Here is a 19,538-nt window from a genome sequence, read left to right on the forward strand (position 1 = left end):
AGAAGTTAATAACTCAGTTATTCAGTGACTGGTTGTTGAGTACCTGCTGTATATAGTCACTGGCCTGTATCTTAGAAAACAGTAGTGAGCAAGAAAGACATAAATTCCTACTCACGACACCTACATTCTAGTGAAGGAGACTGATAGTTGTTACACAAACAGATGAAGGTGCTGGGGTTTCAGTAGTAGTAAATATGAGGAAAATAAGGTAATGTCAGTGTGAGTGACTGTAGGGGGAGGGGCAGGCAGGCATTCGAGGAGATGCTTCAGTTGACACGTGTAAGGATCAGCCATCCAGAAGAGGAATAACTCGGGCAGTTATTCTTGGCACAGGGGCCTTTGAGTTGCCTTTTGAGGGTAGAAAGGAAAGTGGATGCAGCATAAGTAAGGAAGACGCTGGTGTGATAAATGTTCTGAGGGCGCTAGGCAGGGGACCAGGCAGGTGGGACCTTGTATATCAGGGACAATAATCAATCAATGGACATGAGTTTGAGTAAACTCGGGGAGTTGGTGATGGACAGGGAAGCCTGGCGTGCTGCAGTCCATGGGGTCACAAAGAGCTGGACACGACTGAGCAACTGGACTGAATTTGGATTTTATTCCACGTGCACTGGGGAGCCTATGGTGGATTTTAAGTAGGGGAGGGATGTATTCTTACATGCTCTTTTTATTTTTCTTTTTTCTTATTTTTATGATAACACTCTTAGAAGAATACTTTGTGGTAGGGAAATCTAAGGCAAGGCTAGATTTTTTTCCTGACCAGCCAAGAGTTAATTTCCATAGATTTTGATCCTTCCCACCCAAATTCTTCAGCAGATATATTTTTTTAGAATGGTAACATTATTTTCTATGGTCTATGTACAAAGCGCTTACCATATGCATCCAGGGAATTGAGTGTAATACACACGGTCCCCGTTCAGGCTTCCTCAGTGTCCTCACACTGTCTCAGAGCAACTTCTGTGGTCCGACTCAGGATTCTGCATCAGTGTTGTATTGATTCTTGAGCGTCTTAATCTGCAGCAGTTCTTGGCCTCTGTTTATCTTTCGTAACAGTATTCCTAAGTAGTACAAAGTTATTGTTTCATATAATGTCCCTGATTTAGATTTAACTGTTTACTCACTATTCAAGTTAGGCATTTTGGCAAGAAAATTTTGATGTATCTATATATGTCCTTCTCTCAGACACCGTGTGTCTATAGTGGATCATGTCACAGGGTACTTGACATCACTCTGTCCGCTACTGATAGTGTTACTTCACTTGGTTAAAGTATGTCTTTGCACTAAGGAAGTTCTTTTTTTTTTTTAATGGTAATTGAAAAGTTATTAAATTCCTTGTGTAAAGTTATTTTCCTTTGTAACTGAAAAAATGTCAGATACTTTGTGTAAATATTCTCTTTCCCAACAAACTTGCACCTAATGGTGAAAATGAGTTATTACAGTTGTTAGAAATGGTGACCTGCTAACCATCATTCTAAACCAATTAGTTAGTACTCTACAGGAAGAACTTTTATCTCTCTACTTACACACGGATTCAAGGATACTCTTATTTGGTTTTAATTCAGTTATCCACGAACATTGTTATTTCTTGTTTTAATTATTTATTGGAGTAGGGTTGCTTTACAGTGTTGTGTTTCTGCTGTACAGCAGAGTAAATCAGCTATGTGTATATGTATATTCCCTCTTTTTTGGGTTTCCTTCCCATATAGGTCACCACAGACCTTTGAGTAACAGTTCCTTGAGCTATAGTAGGTTCTCATTAGTTATCCACTTTATAAATGCATGCTAAGTGGCTTCAGTCATGTCTGACTCTTTGTGACCCTGTGGACCGTAGCCTGCCAGGCTCCTCTGTGCATGGATTTTCCAGGCAAAAATGCTGGAGTGGCATGCCGTGCCCTCTTCCAGGGGCTCTTCCCCACCCAGGGACTGACATGGCTCATGTCTCCTGCCTTGGCGGGTGAGTTCTTTACCACTAGCACCACCTAGTGTGTATATGCCACTTACTGTTACTGCTTTTGAGAGTCAGAACTGTCCCAGGGATCTTGGCAACCCAGGGATTGAACCCAGGTCTCCTGCATTGCAGGTAGATTCTTTACCAGCCAAGTCACCAGGGAAGCCCGTGAATACTGAAGTGGGTAGCTTATCACTTCTTCAGGGGATCTTCCCGACTCAGAAATTGAACCAGGGTCTCCTGCATTGCAGGCGGGTTCTTTACCAACTGAGCTACCAAGGAAGTCCAAAGAACTGTCTCATTTGGCCAATGAGACCCTATACACTGCATCCTGTACCTCTTAACCTGTCCTCCCACTTTTTAACCGCTTTCTTATTTTTCAGCATAAGAGTTTCCATATTCATCTTACACTTTCCTTGCCTTAGGCCTGAAATCAGCCATTTATTTAAGAGCCCTGATTCCTATAAGTTAAAATGGTGTTTAGGAGCCAAGATCTGGGTACTGCTTATGTTTGTTGCTGATACAAATGTCACTAACCAGTGGACAGTTAAAAAACTAATGTAGGGCTTCGTAGGTGGCTCAGTGGTAAAGAATCTGCTTGCTAGTGCAAGAGATGGGGGTTCAACACCTGGGTCCAGAAGATCCTCTGGAGAAGGAAAGGGCAACCAACTCCAGTATTTTTGCCTGGGAAGTTACAGTCTATGGAGTTGCAAAGAGTCAGACACAACTTAGCAACTAGACAACAAACAACAGAATGTTGAAATCGCAAATACATTCAGGTACTCCTAACCCCAGTCTAGTACCTTGGGCTCTTCTCTGCCACCCAGGTTCCTTATTTCGATCTCCTGTCTCTCCTGGTGAAAAACCTGACTTAGCAAGGATACCTCTGTGTTCACCCAGTCATGCTGTAGACGCTGCATAGTTTCAGAGTTGCTGTATTCACATCACCATCAACAGCAAGCCTACTAAGTACAGTTCAGTATTTCTTCACAGTTCTTCCTCCCCAGGCTAAGAGTAAATAGTTCCAGTATGATGCTTAAAATTCACTTGCATTAATTCCTTTTTTTCTTTTCTCCATTTCTGGCATTCTTTCTTGGTAAACACATTTCATTTTTCTAGATGATGCCATATTCCCTTTCATTGCAGATGAAGTATATATTTTTTTCTTACAGCTTTACTGATGTACTCTGACATACAGTAAAATACATTTATGTAAAGGATGAGATAGTTGGATGGCATCACTGACTCAATGGACATGAGTTTAGGTAAACTCCAGGAGTTATTGATGGACAGGGAGGCCTGGCATGCTGCAGTCTGAGGGGTCGCAAAGAGTCAGACATGACTGAGCAACTGAACTGAAAGTGTTTGATAAGTTTTGGCACTTAGACACCTGTGGCACCAACACTATAATCAGGATTAATGATGGATATGTTCAGTGTAGTTTTAATTAGATTTCTCTATGAGCATATTTTTATATGTTTACTAGTCTTTTGCATATTTTTTTGTGAATTGACTTTTTATCTGTAGTGTCCCTTTTTCTTTTCTATTTTTAGCAAGTTTTTGATGAATATTAAGGATACTAGCTTTATGTGGGCAATGGCAACCTGCTCCAGTATTCTTGCCTGGGAAATTTCATGGTCAGAGGAGCCTGGCAGGCTGCAGTCCATGGGGTTGCCAAGAGCTGGACATGCGCACTCGCACACACACACATGATACCTGTAACTAACTCATGTAATACTAATTGCAAGTACATTTTCAATTAGTCATTTGTCTTTTTATTTTGCTTTTAATAAGTTTTAAATTTTTATGTAAGCAAATCTGTCTCTCTTTCTTCAGTAGTTTCTGGAGTTTAATAGGAAATTTTTCCCCCTGCCACATTTTAGAAGAATTTAGCCATTTTTGTTTCTAGCACTTCTATGCTTTCATTTTCTAAAAATATATGTTTGAATCTCAGATCCACTTAGAATTGCCTCATTACTAGGTGTGAATAATGAGTCTGTTTTATTCATTTCCAGATGACTTTCCAGTTATGTCAACGCTGGTTTTTTAAAAATTCATTATGGTGCTAAGATAACTGGATATCCACATACAAAGGAATGAAATTGGATCCCTACCTCACATCATATAGACAGTGAACTCCAAATGGATCATAAGCCTAAAGTTAATAGCTAGAGCTGTGAAAATCCTAGAGGAGAACATGGGAGCAGATCTTTGTGACCATGGGCTCAGCAATGGTGTTTTAGATGTGATACCAAAAGCACGTGTGACAAAACAAAAGATAGATAAACTGAAGTTCATCAAACATGAGAACTTGTGTCTCAGAGGGTGTCATCAGGAAAGTGGAAAACGTCCTGAGGTATGAGAGAAAATATTCACAGCTTTTATTGAGTTCTGTGGAGTGGTTTGGCTTTTTTCTAGGCTTTCCCTACTCCTGGAGAGGGTTTGCCTTTCTGCAGTCTTTCTAATCAAGAAACACTTGTCCATCTGCTCCACTACCTTCAAACTGTTTTCTCTCCCCTCCCGCGCCTTATTTTTGTTTGTTATGAGTGAATGTGATTTTATGACCGTATACTGTCATTTTCGAGTGGTTTTATGAGAAAGCAGGAGTAAATCTTGCATGTTCAGCGTGCAGCACGTAATCCCCATGAATGTCTTTTGCAAAATTCTTAGTCATATCTCCTCTACTACTGCCCCTCTTTTGTTATCCCTTTTCCTTCTGAAATGTCCATTAAGTGTATATTGTAACTTTCAGTCTATGTTTGTCTATTTCCTGCCTCATGTTTACCGTGTCTTTTTATCTAGTGCCTTCTTGGTGGTTTGCTTAATTTTTATCTTTTAATTCAATAATTTAACTCTGTTTAGTCTACTTTGTCCTGTCTATTGAATGTCAAATGACTCATTTAATTTCTCATTTCTCAGAATTTACTGTTAAAGTTTTATAAGCTCGTTCCTTGTTTTATTGATTCTGTCCTTGCTTTCTATCTTTCAGCACATTTAATATACTTACTTTAAACCCTCTTTTAGATTGTGTTATCCTTTCTGCTTCCTCAGCTATAACTGCTCTTACTTCTCGGGTCCCTCTGTTTGTCTGTCTCAGTATCACATTTCTTAACTTGCTTTGCAGGCTTTTGTCTGTGACTTCATAGACTTCCTTGTTTTCTTTCAGTGTTGTGTTTGTTTTTCCCCCCTTCTCTCCCTTCTTCCCATGCTCACCCTCTCCTCTAAGGCACTTCTGAAATTGCCCCAGCCTGACATTTTATATCCTCAGCTCTGAAGAAGTCTAACAATAGGATCTTTCAGGAAAACTGCCTTCAGTCCTGAGTGAGGATACAGAGGTTTGATTGTCATTTGTACAGATACTTCTGATTCTTCCCTTTGTCGCAGATAGGTACTTTCTGTTCATTTGAAACTGGACTAGAGCTTTTTCACCTCTGTTCCTTTCCAGAAGATCCAGTCCTCTGACTCTGGGCTGAGTCTGATTCTTGCTCTCTGCCTCACAGGACCCGTCACAGGTTTTGTTTCCTCCAAGGAGTTGGGTTTTTGACCCCAGTGCTTGTTTCCCCTCTCAGCTCTCTGAGTTCCTCCTGGCTCCAGCACCAGTTCACTACTGGGAGTTTATCACTGTTGTGTCTGGAAAGGACTGAATCCTCTGCTTTATTTGTGTGATTTTAATTGATGCTTTTGAACTGTGGTGTTGGAGAAGACTCTTGAGAGTCCCTTGGACTGCAAGGAGATCCAACCAGTCCATTCTAAAGGAGATCAGCCCTGGGATTTCTTTGGAAGGAATGATGCTAAAGCTGAAACTCCAGTACTTTGGCCACCTCATGCGAAGAGTTGACTCATTGGAAAAGACTCTGATGCTGGGAGGGATTGGGGGCAGGAGGAGAAGGGGACGACTGAGGATGAGATGGCTGGATGGCATCACTGACTCGATGGATGTGAGTCTGAGTGAACTCCAGGAGTTGGTGATGGACAGGGAGTCCTGGCGTGCTGCGATTCATGGGGTCGCAAAGAGTCGGACATGACTGAGCGACTGAACTGAATTACTGTGTTTACCTGTTTTTCCAAAGTCAACTCCTCTCTTCCCTTTCTAGCCCATCATTTGTACATACAAAGACTATCTTATTTTCAATAAGATGTATACTTTAAGTCACAGAAAGTTCAGTTCTAATCTTAAACCTAATTTAAAGATTTCTCCTTTGCCCATACATAGGGTAGTGGTGGTTTGTTCTTTTAATCTTCATATTCTCCCACTTATTCTTTGTGGTGTGTGCTCTCAGGGTTGAGGAAGAAGAAAGAGAAAAGGAGCAGGGTCTAATGTGGGTGATGCTGTTGTAATCCAGCCAGGTGTTGTGGCATGAACGTAACCATGGTTTTGTGTGCTACACTTCAGTGTTTTCTCAGAGGCCCTTATAGAACACATCCATCACTTCCCCAGAGAGGCAGTTTTCTTCATACTTCACTTTTTGCCACACTCTCTCTCCCATGTTGCTGGCTTTGGCTCTTAACTGTGAATATACTTCTGCTTGGATCATCTTATTCTGAGACACCTGTCCCATAGGTAGAGTTCCAGTGAATGTGCTTCAAACTGGACTCACACGTGGAACAAGGGAAGCATACGTTTTTTCTTTTCTCCTAAGTTTTTATTTTGGAAGACTTCAAGCCCACAGAAAAGTTGAAAGAATAGTGAATGGAATAGTTATATGCCCTTCCCCCTAAGTTTTCTACCTGTTAATGTTTGCCTATTTGCTGACACTGAGTTTTTCTAAACTGGAATAATTGAGCACAACACAGACATTACAGTACTGTATCCATTAATACTGCTTTTTGCATGGTGGTGGTTTAGTCACTAAGTCATGTCCAACTCTTGCGACCCCGTGGACTATAGCCTGCAGACTCCTCCGTCCATGGGATTTTCCAGGCAAGAATCGTGGAGTGGGTTGCCATTTCCTTCTTCAAGGGATCTTCCCTGACCCGGGAATCAAACCCACATCTTCTGCATTGGCAGGCGGATCCTTTACCTCTGAGCTACAAGGGAAGCCCTTTATCTCCAAAAATCAAGGATAATCTTACCTGTGATGTATTTATTACACAGAATTTTTTTTTCCCCGCTGTGCTGTGGGGTCTTTGTTGCAGCACATGGCCTTTTTCTAGTTACAGTGTGCAGGCTCAAAAGTTGTGGCAATCTTAAGTTCCCTGACCAGAAATCAAACCCATGTTCCCTACATTGGAAAGTGGATTCTTAACCATTGGACCACCAAGGAAGTTCCTACACCCAGAGATTTTAACATTATTGTAACTATTAAAGTCCATACTAAGGTTTTTCCAGAAATTTCGATAAATGCCCTTCATAGTTGTTTTCCTGCCTGATACAGGATCCAGTGAGAATTTCTGTTAGTTTCTCATGTTTCTTTGCTCATGAAAACTTCCTCAGCCTGCTTTGCATTTCATGACATTGACATTTTTTTCAAACTTTTTGTTTTGTATTGCATTATTGCCAACAAAGGTCCGTCTAGTCAAGGCTATGGTTTTTCCAGTAGTCATGTATGGATGTGAGAGTTGGACTGTGAAGAAAGCTGAACGCTGAAGAATTGATGCTTTTGAACTGTGGTGTTGGAGAAGACTCTTGAGAGTCCCTTGGACTGCAAGGAGATCCAGCCAGTCCATCCTAAAGGAGATCAGCCCTGGGTGTTCATTGGAAGGACTGAAACTCCCAATACTTTGGCCACCTCATGTGAAGAGTTGACTCATTGGAAAAGACCCTGATGCTGGGAGGGATTGGGGGAAGGAAGAGAAGGGGACAACAGAGGATGAGATGGCTGGATGGTATCACCAACTCAGTGGACGTGAGTCTGAGTGAACTGTGGGAGTTGGTGATGGACAGGGAGTCCTGGCGTACTGCGATTCATGGGGTCGCAAAGAGTCGGACATGACTGAGCGGCTGAACTGATAGCCAGTTAACAAATAACATTGATATATTTTTTAAAGAGCCTATGCAGGTTTCTTTGCGGAATACCTTGCAACTTAGATCTGTGAGATTATCTTAGATTCAGGTTAAACATTTTTACTGATATTTCGGTTAAGGCAATGTCCACCAGATTTCTCTATAAAAGTACCTTTTCCCTCTTTAATCTGTGGAGTGTCATTTTAAAACTGAGAGTGGATATCCTATTCCCTGAAGTCTTTGATCTGGGGGTTTTGCATCCATTGATAATTTTTGCCTGAATCAGTTATTGTTTTGGTATTTATAGTATGTTGATTTTCAAGTTCTGTCCTTCTTTCTACAAAGGTGGCATTCCTCTGTAAAAGAGGGCTTCCTCTTTCCTCTCACCTTTCAAGGAAATAATTTGTTACTCGTAGATTTGTGGATTTTTAGGAATATATTATCATCTACTCCTGTTACTCATTTTGATGTGTGGCTTACTGTAAATTTGGCCTCTGGAAATCTATACATTCTTGCCCTTGCCCTGCCCTGCCCAGAATGAATTTATACATTCTTGTAAATGTAGCTTGTCCAGCCACTGGCCTTTCCCCCCAGGTTATTAAGGTAAACTTCAGTCAGCTCGTGGAGCTAGATCGCTCCATGCTAAGAGATGCACTTCCCTACATGGGAGATACATTTTTTTATACTCCCAAACTTACAGGTTCATGCATCATGTTTCCTAAGAGCTCTCTTAGCACCACACATGATGTGGGGCTGCTGCTGCTGCTGAGTCGTTTCAGTCATGTCCGACTCTGTGCGACCCCATAGACGGCAGCCCACCAGGCTCCCCCATCCCTGGGATTCTCTAGGCAAGAACACTGGAGTGGGTTGCCATTGCCTTCTCCGTGATGTGGGGCTAGTAGTTGCTAATGATTAGCGATCCCCGTTCCCCCTTGAAGTAAAATGGAATCATCTGCTTTCACAGGTTCTTTCAGAGCCTTCATTTACTTCATGTGACTTTTCTCTTCCCTGATGTCCTGCCCTTGCAGAATGTCCCTTTGGATGTCTTGTCTTGTCTTTTATGGTATGGATAGTGCAATCTGCTCAGACTCTTTTTAGAAAGTCTGCTCAAATCTTTGGAATGTGACATGTATTAAGTTTCCTAGGACTGCTGGTACAGCTGGATGACCACAGAATTTTGTCTCATGATTCTAGAGGCCAGAAGTTCAAGAGATGAAGGTGTCGGCCAGATGCTTCCTTCTGAGAATGGTGAGATCTGTTCCAGCCTCTTTCCTGGCTGCTGGTGGTTTGCTGGCAGGGTGGATTGCAGAAGTACCACCTAGTCTCTGCCTTCATCATCACATGGCCTTCTTGGGTGTATGTCTGTGTCTATACTTGCCCCTTCATAAGGATATCTTTTCAAATGGGCTGAACTGAAGGATATCAGTCATGGTGCATGAAGTGCCTGCCTTCCCCTCCAGTTTGATCTCAGTTCAGTTCAGTCACTCAGTCATGTCTAGCTCTTTGGGACCCCATGGACTGCAGCACACCAGACTTCCCTGTCCATCACCAACTCCCAGAGCTTGCTCAAACTCATGTCCATTGAGTCAGTGATGCCACCAACCATCTCGTCCTCTGTTGTCCACTTCTCCTCCTGCCTTCAATCTTTCCCAGCATCAGGGTCTTTTCAAATGAGTCAGTTCTTCGCATCAGGCGGCCCAAGTATTGGAGTTTCAGCTTCAGCATCAGTCCTTCCAATGAATATTCAGGACTGATTTCCTTTAGGATGGACTGGTTGGATCTCCCTGCAGTCCAAGGGACTCTCAAGAGTCTTCTCCAACACCACAGTTCAAAAGCATCAATTCTTTGGTGCTCAGCTTTCTTTATAGTCCAACTCTCACATCCATACACGACTACTGGTTTTGACTAGACGGACCTTTGTTGGCAAAATAATGTCTCTGCTTTTTAATATGCTGTCGAGGTTGATCATAGCTTTTCTTCCAAGGAGCAAGCATCTTTTAGTTTCATGGCTGCAGTCACCATCTGCAATGATTTTGGAGCCCCCCAAAAGAGTCTGGCACTGTTTCTATTGTTTTTCCATCTTTTTGCCATGAAGTGACATGACTGGATGCCATGATCTTAGTTTTGTGAATGTTGAGTTTTAAGCCAACTTTTTCACTCTCTTCTTTGACTTTCATCAAGAGGCTCTTTAGTTCTTCGCTTTTTGCCATAAGGGTGGTATCATCTGTGTATCTGAAGTTATTGATTTTTTCCCCAGTAGTCTTGATTCCAGCTTGTGCTTCATCCACCCTGGCATTTCACATGATGTACTCTGTATATATGATGCTGAAAGTCCAATACTTTGGCCACCTGATGCGAAGAGCTGACTCATTTGAAAAGACCCTGATGCTGGGAAAGATTGAAAGCAGGAGGAGAAGGGGATGACAGAGGATGAGATGGTTAGATGGCTTCACCGACTCAATAGACATGAGTTTGAGCAAGCTCTGGAAGTTGGTGATGGACAGGGAGGCCAGGCATGCTGCAGTCTATGGGATCGCAAAGAGTTGGACACAACTGAATGGTTGAACTGAACTGAACTCTGTATATAAGTTAAATAATCAGGGTTACAACATAGACCCTTGAGGTACTCCTTTCCCGATTTGGAACCAGTCTGTTGTTCCATGTCTAATTCTAACTGTTGCTTCCTGACCTACATATGGATTTCTCAGGAGGCAGATAAGGTGGTCTGGTATTCCCATCTCTCAGAATTTTCCAGAGTTTGTTGTGATCCACACAGTCAAAGGCTTTGGCATAGTCAATAAAGCAGAAGTAGATGTTTCTCTGGAAGTCCCTTGCTTTTTCAGTGATCCAGCGGATGTTGGCAATTTGATCTCTGGTTCCTCTGCCTTTTCTAAATCCAGCTTGAACATCTGCAAGTTTATGGTTCATGTACTGTTGAAGCCTGTCTTGGAGAATTTTGAGCATTACTTTACTAGCGTGTGAGATGAGTGCAATTGTGTGGTAGTTTGAACATTCTTTGGCATTGCTTTTCTTTGGGATTAGAATGAAACCTGACCTTTTCCAGTCCTGTGGCCGTTGCTGAGTTTTCCAAATTTGCTGACATATTGAGTGTAGCACACTCACAGCATCACATTTTAGGATTTGAAATAGCTCAGCTGGTATTTCATCACCTCCACTAGCTTTGTTCATAGTGATGCTTCCTAAGGTCCACTTGACTTGAGTATGATCTCATCTTGACCTAAGCAATGTATACCTGGAAATGTATTTCCAAGTAAAATCCCAATCCAAGGTTATGGGCATGAGGACTTCTGCATATGAATTTGGGGTGGGACACAGTTTAACCCATGTTCTTCAGAAATTCCAAAATAATTCAACATTCTTTTAGATATGAACTTCTGTTTCATTTCTGATTCATGAAGCTTCTAATCTTATTTTTGAGTACTGTGGACTATTTGTGTTCCTCCAAAATTCATATGTTGAGATCTAGTCCTCAGTGTGATTGTATTTGGAGGTAAGACCTTTGGGAAGTGATTTCATGAAGGTGGATTTAAGCCCTGGTGAATGGGATCAGTGCCCTTGTAAAAGAGACCCCAGAGTGCTCCCTCATGTCTTTCTGCCACATGAGGATGCAGCAAACAGATAGTCTCTGAACTAAAAAGAGGGCCCTCACCAAATACTGTATCTGCTGGTAAGTCTTGGTAGCAAGTCTAGAACTAGACTAGAACTGGGAGAAATAAAGTTCTGTTGTTAATAAGCTACCCAGTCTATGATATTTCTGTTAAAGTAGCCTGAACAGGCCAAGACATGTGGGTGTAGTTAAAATAAAAAATTTCTATATGTCCATCTTAGGACCACAGGAAATGAACTACCAGTTCTCACGTTCTTTTGCCCCAAAATATTTGTATCCATATTTTTAAGAATTTATGATGAAAATTTCAAAATTATATATAGGTCCAACATATGGTGAACCACAGCATTCTCATCAGTCAGCTTCAACAAACTCCTGAATTCTGTCATTTTTGTTTCATCTTTTCCTCCTCATCATCATCATTTCTTCTTTTGATGTTGTTAACCTTTTTTAAAACAGAAAAAAGCCGCACAAGTTGCACTGATTCACATTTAGAAAGGATAACCATTGGAGCGGTACAAAAAGACTTGAAAATGAGCTAAATAGATGGTTTTATATTAATAGATTTTTACAGCTGTTGAAAGTGCCTTTACTCCCATGGTTTCCAAGTGAGTTTTAACTGAGAAACCCTTCTAATTAAATTTATCTGGGAATTCCAAATAAAATCTCATAAAAAAGTTACCATAAAAACCGAAACTCTACCATCTTCTCCACTTTCTGTGTAGCTCATTTGAGTCTGAAATCCTTTGGGCTCTGTAGAACACACATTGATGACCACAGTGAAGGAAGTTGTTTGAAACTGTACAGCCACGTGGTTGCAGAGATAGGACTGGGACACAGAGGTCTTGACTTGCAAAGAAGCTCTCTTTGTTCTCACTCTCTCTCATCAATTTTTGAAAGTTTTTTTTTTTCCTTTCTTATTTGTGTCCCAGACCCAGGGTGATTAAAGCACGGCCTTCATTCCTCTAGGAAAGCATGCAACAGTGGCAGTTTGTTTCCTTCCGCCTAACTCAGTATTAGGTCAACAAAATAAAATGTCTACATCAACTTTTGAGCTTTGCCACAGCAGATAAATTGAAAATCTTGTTCTTTAAAAAACTGTTAGAGGGCTTCCTTGATGGCTCAGTGGTAGAGAATCCACCTTCCAATGCAGGAGACGCGGATTCGATCCCTGGTCTGGGAGGATCCCGCATGCCATGGAGCAACTGAGCCCGAGTTCCTCAACTGTTGAGACTGTGCTCTAGAGCCTAGGAACCACAGCTACCGAAGCCCGCTCGCCCTAGAGCCCACGCTCCACAATAAGAGAAGCCACCACCATGAGAAGCCTGTGCACTGCAGCTAGAGGGTTGCCCCCACTCACCGTAATTAGAGAAAAGCCTGCACAGCAGCGAAGACCCAGCACAGCCGAATAAATAAAATTATAAAAAACATAACTGTTAGAATACTTGCTTTTCTAGATGAATTCCTTTTTTTCTTTTTTTCCTGTTTGGCTGTACTTCACAGCATGCAGGATCTTAGTTCCCTGACCAGGGATCCAACCTGCACCCCTTGCAGTGGAGTCTTAACTGCTGGACGGCCAGGGAAATCCTGGAATTGTTTTCGTATTTCATTTTTCTGTTGTTCATTTCATGGATACAGATACATAGTTGATTTTTGTATATTGATCTCGTATCCTGCAACTTTGTTATTTCAAGTAGAACTAGATTATTTTTACTTTTGAAATCCTAAATTTGACTAGTTCAGTCGCTCAGTTGTGTCTGACTCTTTGCAACCCCATGAATTGCAGCATGCCAGGCCTCCCTGTCCATCACCAACTTCCAGAGTTAACTCAAACTATTATGTCCATCGAGTCGGTGAAGCCATATAACCATCTCATCCTCTGTCATCCCCTTCTCCTCCTGCCCCCAATCCCTCCCAGCATCAGAGTCTTTTCCAATGAGTCAACTCTTTGCATGAAGTTGCCAAGGTACTGGAGTTTCAGCTTTAGCATCATTCCTTCCAAAGAATACTCAGGACTGATCTCCTATAGGATGGACTGGTTGGATCTCCTTGCAGTCCAAGGGACTCTCAAGAGTCTTCTCCAACACCACAGTTCAAAAGCATCAATTCCTCAGTGCTCAGCCTTCTTCTCAGTCCAACTCACATCCATACATGACCACTGGAAAAACCATAGCCTTAACTAGCTGGACCTTTGTTGGCAAAGCAATGTCTCTGCTTTTCAATATGCTATCTAGGTTGGTCATAACTTTCCTTCCAAGGAGTAAGCGTCTTTTAATTTCATGGCTGCAGTCACCATCTGCAGTGATTTTGGAGCCCCAAAAAATAAAGTCTGACACTGTTTCCACTGTTTCCCCATCTATTTCCCATGAAGTGATGGGACCAGATGCCATGATGTTCGTTTTCTGAATGTTGAGCTTTAAACCAACTTTTTCACTCTCCTCTTCCACTTTCATCAAGAGGCTTTTTAGCTCCTCTTCACTTTCTGCCATAAGGGTGGTGTCATCTGCATATCTGAGGTGATTGATATTTCTCCCGACAATCTTGATTCCAGCTTTTGCTTCTTCCAGCCCAGCATTTCTGATGATGTACTCTGCATAGAAGTTAAATAAACAGGGTGACAGTATACAGCCTTGACGAACTCCTTTTCCTATTTGGAACCAGTCTGTTGTTCCATGTCCAGTTCTAACTGTTGCTTCCTGACCTACGTATAGGTTTCTCAAGAGGCAGGTCAGGTGGTCTGGTATTCCCATCTCTTTAAGAATTTTCCACAGTTCATTGTGATCCACATAGTCAAAGGCTTTGGCATAGTCAGTAAAGCAGAAATAGATGCTTTTCTGGAACTCTTGCTTTTTCCATGATCCAGCAGATGTTGGCAATTTGATCTCTAGTTCCTCTTGACTAAGGTTTTTATATATTCAAATATATTTGTACACATTATAAAATTCATTTATTGTGACGTCCTTGGTGGTCCATTGATTAAGGATCTGCCTGCTAAGGCAGGGAACACAAGTTTGATTTCTGGTCCTCAAGGGTTCCATGTGCTGTGAGGCTACTAAGCCCACGCACCTCAACTGTTGAACCTGTGCCCTAGAGCCTATGAGTCACAACTATTCAACCCTGAGCGCAGTAGAGCCTGTGCTCCACAACATAAGCCGCCGCAATGAGGAGCCCATGTACCTCTGCTAGAGAGTGACCCTCGCTTTCTGCGATTAGAGAAAGCTCGAGAGCAACCACAAAGACCCAGCATGGCCAAAAAGTAAAATTTAAAAATTCATTTATGGTAAATGTACAAGTCCATGATTTTTAGAAATGTATGGAATTGTACAATCACACAATCTAGAACATTTTCATGATCTCCAAAAGTTCAGTCTTTATAAATTTTACTTTCCTAGACATTTTGTATGAGTGAAATTACATAGTATACAAGGTTTTATGTCTGGTTTTCTCCTAGAATAATGTTTTGCAGATTTATCCATGTATTCTAGTGAGCCCCGTTCAGTTGTTGATTAATAATGCATTTTATGGATATACGGTGTTTTGTTTTTACACTCACCAATTGTTGGAAATTTGCGTTGTTTCCGTGTTCTGGCTGTCAATAGTGTTATAAGCATTCCTATTGTAGTGTGGACATAAAATGTCATTTCTCTTGAATAGACTTCTAGGAGGAAAATTGCTGGGTTGTATGGTGAATTTATATTTTAACTTTTTAAGAAATTGAGAAACGTTTTTCTGGAGAGGAAATGCTTGAATGTTCCAGGTCTTCACATCCTAGCCGACATTTGTTATTTTCTATCTTTTTAATTACAGCTGTTTAAGAGAGTAAATAGTGGCATTTCCTTGTTTTGATTTGCATTTTCCAGAGGGCTTCTGATGCTGAGCATCTTTTCATGTGCTTGTCAGCTGTTAATCAGTTGTCTTTGCAGGAATGTCTATTTGAACCTTTTGCTCATTTATATATGTTATTTATCTGTTTTATATTAAGAGTTCTTTGTATATGTTGGATACCAGTTCCTTATGAGATACATGATTTGCAAAATTTTTCTCTTCATCTTTGACATCTCTCTTCATTTCAATCAAGAGTGATTTTTTGAAGCTCAAGCAAAGTCCAGCTTCCCTTTTTTTTTTTAATGGGTGGTACCTTTAGTATCATATGAGAACATTTTGCCAACCCCAAATCACAAAGATATTTTCCTCCTGTGTTTTCTTCAGATATTTATAGTTTCAGCTCTTAACATTTCAGTATGTTATTCATGTTGATTTAATTTTTGTGTCGTGTGAGGTAAGGGTCTAAATTCATATTTTTGCATATATTTTTAGTTGTCTTGACACCAGTTGTTGAATGCCTATTCTTTTATCCATTGATTTGTCTTGGAAAAAATCAACCATAAGTATTATGAATTCCAAACTCTCAATTTCATTCTGTTGATTTACATATCTATTTAAAAAATTTTTTATTAATTTATTTTTGGCTGTGCTGGGTCTTCATTGCCGCGCAGGGTTTCACTAGTTGTGGCGAGCAGGGGCTCTTCTTTACTATGGTGCTTGGGTTTCTCATGGTGGCTTCTCTTGTGGAGCATGGGTTCTAGGGCACATGGGCTTCAGTAGTTGAGTACATGGGCCCAGTAGTTGTGGTTCCCGGGCTCTAGACACAGGCTCAATAGTTGTGCAGGGGCTGAGTTGCTCTGTGGCATGTGGGATCTTCCCAGACAAGGGATCAACCCATGTCTCCTGTGTTGGCAGGAGGATTCTTCACCACTGAGCCACCAGGGAACCCCCTACATAGCTATTTTTGTGCCAATACCACACTGTCTTAATTACTGTGGTTTTATAGCAAGTGACAGTATGTATTCTCCAACTTTCTTCTTTTCCAGAATGCACTTGGCTGTTCTAGCTCCTGAATTTTCACGTTTTTTCATCTAAAAGAAAGTGTCTTTCTGTTTATTTAGATATCCTTTATTTATTATAGTTTTAAGTGTATAAGCTCTGCATGTGTGTTCAGCCATTTAAGTCATGTTCAACTTTTTTGACCTAATGGACCATAGCCTGCCAGGTTCCTCTGTCTGTGGAGTTCTCCAGGCAAGAATACTGGAGTGGGTTGCCATGCTTTTCTCCAGGGAATCTTCCCGACCCAGGGATTGAACCCAAGTCTCTTGTGTTTCCTGTATTGGCATGAGGGTTCTTTACCACAAGCGCCATGTGGGAAGCCCAAGCTCTGCATATCCTTTATTAAATTTATTCCTGTTTTTATTCTTTTGATGTTGTTGTGAACAGACTTATTTTAATCTCAGTTTTCTATTGTTCATTGCTAGTGTATAGGCATAATTGAATTTTGCATGTTGATCTTGTGTCCTGCCTCCTTGCTGAACTTATTACTTTCCAGGAACATTTTGTGGATTCCATTGACTTTTCTACATATAGGATTCTGTCATCTGCACATAAAAACCTCTTCCTTTGTATCTCTTTCTTTTTAGTTTGGGCCCTTAATTTACTCTGCTTTTTTTTCTTACTGCACCTTTTAAAACCTGTGTACTGTTGAATAGAAGTGATAAGAGTGGAATCTTTGTCTTGTTTCTGACTTATAGGGGAAATAACTTGGTCATTCATCGTTCAGTGTAATGTTGTGCTGTGCTGTGCTTAGTTGTGACCCCATAAACTGTAGCCCACCAGGCTTCTCTGTCCATGGAACTCTCCAGGCAAGAATACTGGGGTGGGTTGTCATGCCCTCGTCCAGGGGATCTTCCCAACCCAGGGATCGAACCCAGGCCTCCTGCATTGCAGGTGGATTCTTTACCGTCTGAGCCACCAGGGAAGCCCCAATGTAATGTTAGCTGTTGATTTTTTGTGTGTGTATTTCCTTTTATCAGATTGAAGATATTCTCATCTATTCTTAGTTTGTTGAGAGTTTTACCATTAGTGTTGTTGGATTTTGTCACACGCTTTTTCTGTATCTATTGAGATAATCATGTGGTTTGTTTCTATTAATAAGTAATATTACATTAATTGATTTTGGAATGTTAAACCAACTTTGCATTCCTGTGAAAAGTCCCAGTTGATCATGGTGGACAGTGCTTTTTATTCCTTGCTTGATTTCTTGTTGTATGTTTGGTATTGCTCCACTGTCAGGATAATAATGGGCTCATAGAATGACTTGGAGAATGTTGCCTTTCCTCTATTTGTAAGATAGTTTTTTGATGGTTAGAATTATTTCTTCTTTTAAATATTTGATAGAATTTTTCAGGAGGTTCTCTGGGTCTGAGCTTCTCTTTGTTTGAAGATTTTTAATTACTAGTTAATTTCTATTCTTTTCTGCATCTATTCAGACTTTCTGTTTTCCTGGAATGAGCTGTGATGGTTTGTGGCTCTCGAGGAATTTTTGCATATCATCTAAGTTGTTGAATTTATTGGCATATAACTCATAATATTCCCTTATATCTTGTTAATGTTTGTAGTATCTGTAGTGGTGTCACTCTTCCCATTCCTGATATTGTATATACATATTCTTATTTTTCTTTTTATCAGTCTAGCTACAAGTTATTAATACATAAATCAATTATTACATTGAGCTCAAAGAACTAGTTCTCAGTTTAATTCATTTTCTGTATTATTTTTCCTTTTATCTTTATTATTTCCTGCCTTCCTCTTCCTTTGCATTTAATATGCTCTTTTTCTAATTTATCAAGGTATAAACTGAGGTCATTGATTTGAAAACTTTGTTCTAATGTAGATGTTTAATATTATAAATATTCCTCTAATTATTATTTTAGTGGAATCTTGCAAATGTAGATGTGTTACGCTTTTGCTTTCATTAGTTTAAAATTCTTTTCTCATTTTCCTTTTCATATCTTTTTTGATCCAGTGGTTATTTAGAAGTACATTTATAGTTTCCAAATACTTGGCGATTTTCCAAGGAACTTTCTGTTTTGGTTTATAATTTATGTTCCAGTCAAAGAACATACATACTTTGTATGATTTGAGTCCTTTTGAATTTATTAACTCTTGTTTTATGGCCCAGAATATAACCTATCTTAGTGATTATTCTGTATGCCCTTGAGAAGATCATGTGTTTTGATGTTTTGGGTAGAGTATTTTCTAAACGTCAGTCAGGTAAAGTTGATGGTTAATGATGTTCACGTCCACTATATCCTTGCTGATTTTCTGTTCTATCACTTATTGAAAGAAGGGTGTTGAAATCTCCAACCATAATTGATTTGCTCATTACTCTTTGCAGTTCTTTCAGTTTTGGCCCCATGCATTTTAAAATGCCACCATTAAGTAAATAAATATTTAGGATTTTTATGTTCTCTTGATTAAATGACCACTTTATCCTTACGAAGTGATCATCTTCATTTTAAGTACTATTCTTTGCTCTTAACTCTACTTTGATATCAGTATGTCCACTGTAGCTTTCTTTTGACTAGTGTTAGTATAGTATATCTTTTTCTGTCCTTTTATTTTTTATCTTTGTTAATTTGTTTCTTCATAGTTAAATTGTTTCATGTAGGCACCACATAACTGGGTTTTGCTTTTTAAATTTTAACTGATAGTCTCTGCATTTGAAAATTGGTATGCTTCATCTTTGCACAGTGGCAGTGTAGTCAGTGAGGTTTATATGAGGCACAGTTATTGTTAATTGAAAACTTTTCCCAATCCTCTGCCATGATGACTTGAAATAGAGTTGACACTGGAAATTTTTTTAAAAGTATCAAATTATTGACTATACTGGGTCTTAGTTGAGGCATGTTGGCTCTTTAATGGGCATGTGGCATCTTAGGTCCCTGATCAGGGGTTGAGCCCAGCTACCCTGCCTTGGGAACTCAGAGTCTTAGCCACTGGACCACTAGGGAAGTCCTGACTTTGGCAATTTTTGACAGTCTCTGCAGAGATTGAGTTTTTCTTTTAATGGTGTGTTTATACTGTTTCCTTTTAATATGATTATTGGTATGGTTGAGTCTGTCATCCTGCTGTTTGTGTTCTGTTTGTCCCATATGTTTCTTGTTTCCATCTTCTTCTTTTTTCAT

General features: G+C 40.3%; 1 protein-coding gene and 1 pseudogene across 1 annotated transcript in view; both read left to right on the plus strand.

Annotated features, from left to right (window-relative positions):
• The window catches only part of EPB41L5 (erythrocyte membrane protein band 4.1 like 5), a 155,703-nt gene that overhangs the window by 86,831 nt on the left and 49,334 nt on the right, over positions 1-19,538 (plus strand). The gene's annotated exons all lie outside the window — the stretch shown is intronic.
• Positions 19,093-19,241, plus strand: LOC128044099 (uncharacterized; annotated as a pseudogene).

This window comes from Budorcas taxicolor, chromosome 2, assembly GCF_023091745.1.
Source record: "Budorcas taxicolor isolate Tak-1 chromosome 2, Takin1.1, whole genome shotgun sequence".
Taxonomy (NCBI): domain Eukaryota; kingdom Metazoa; phylum Chordata; class Mammalia; order Artiodactyla; family Bovidae; genus Budorcas; species Budorcas taxicolor.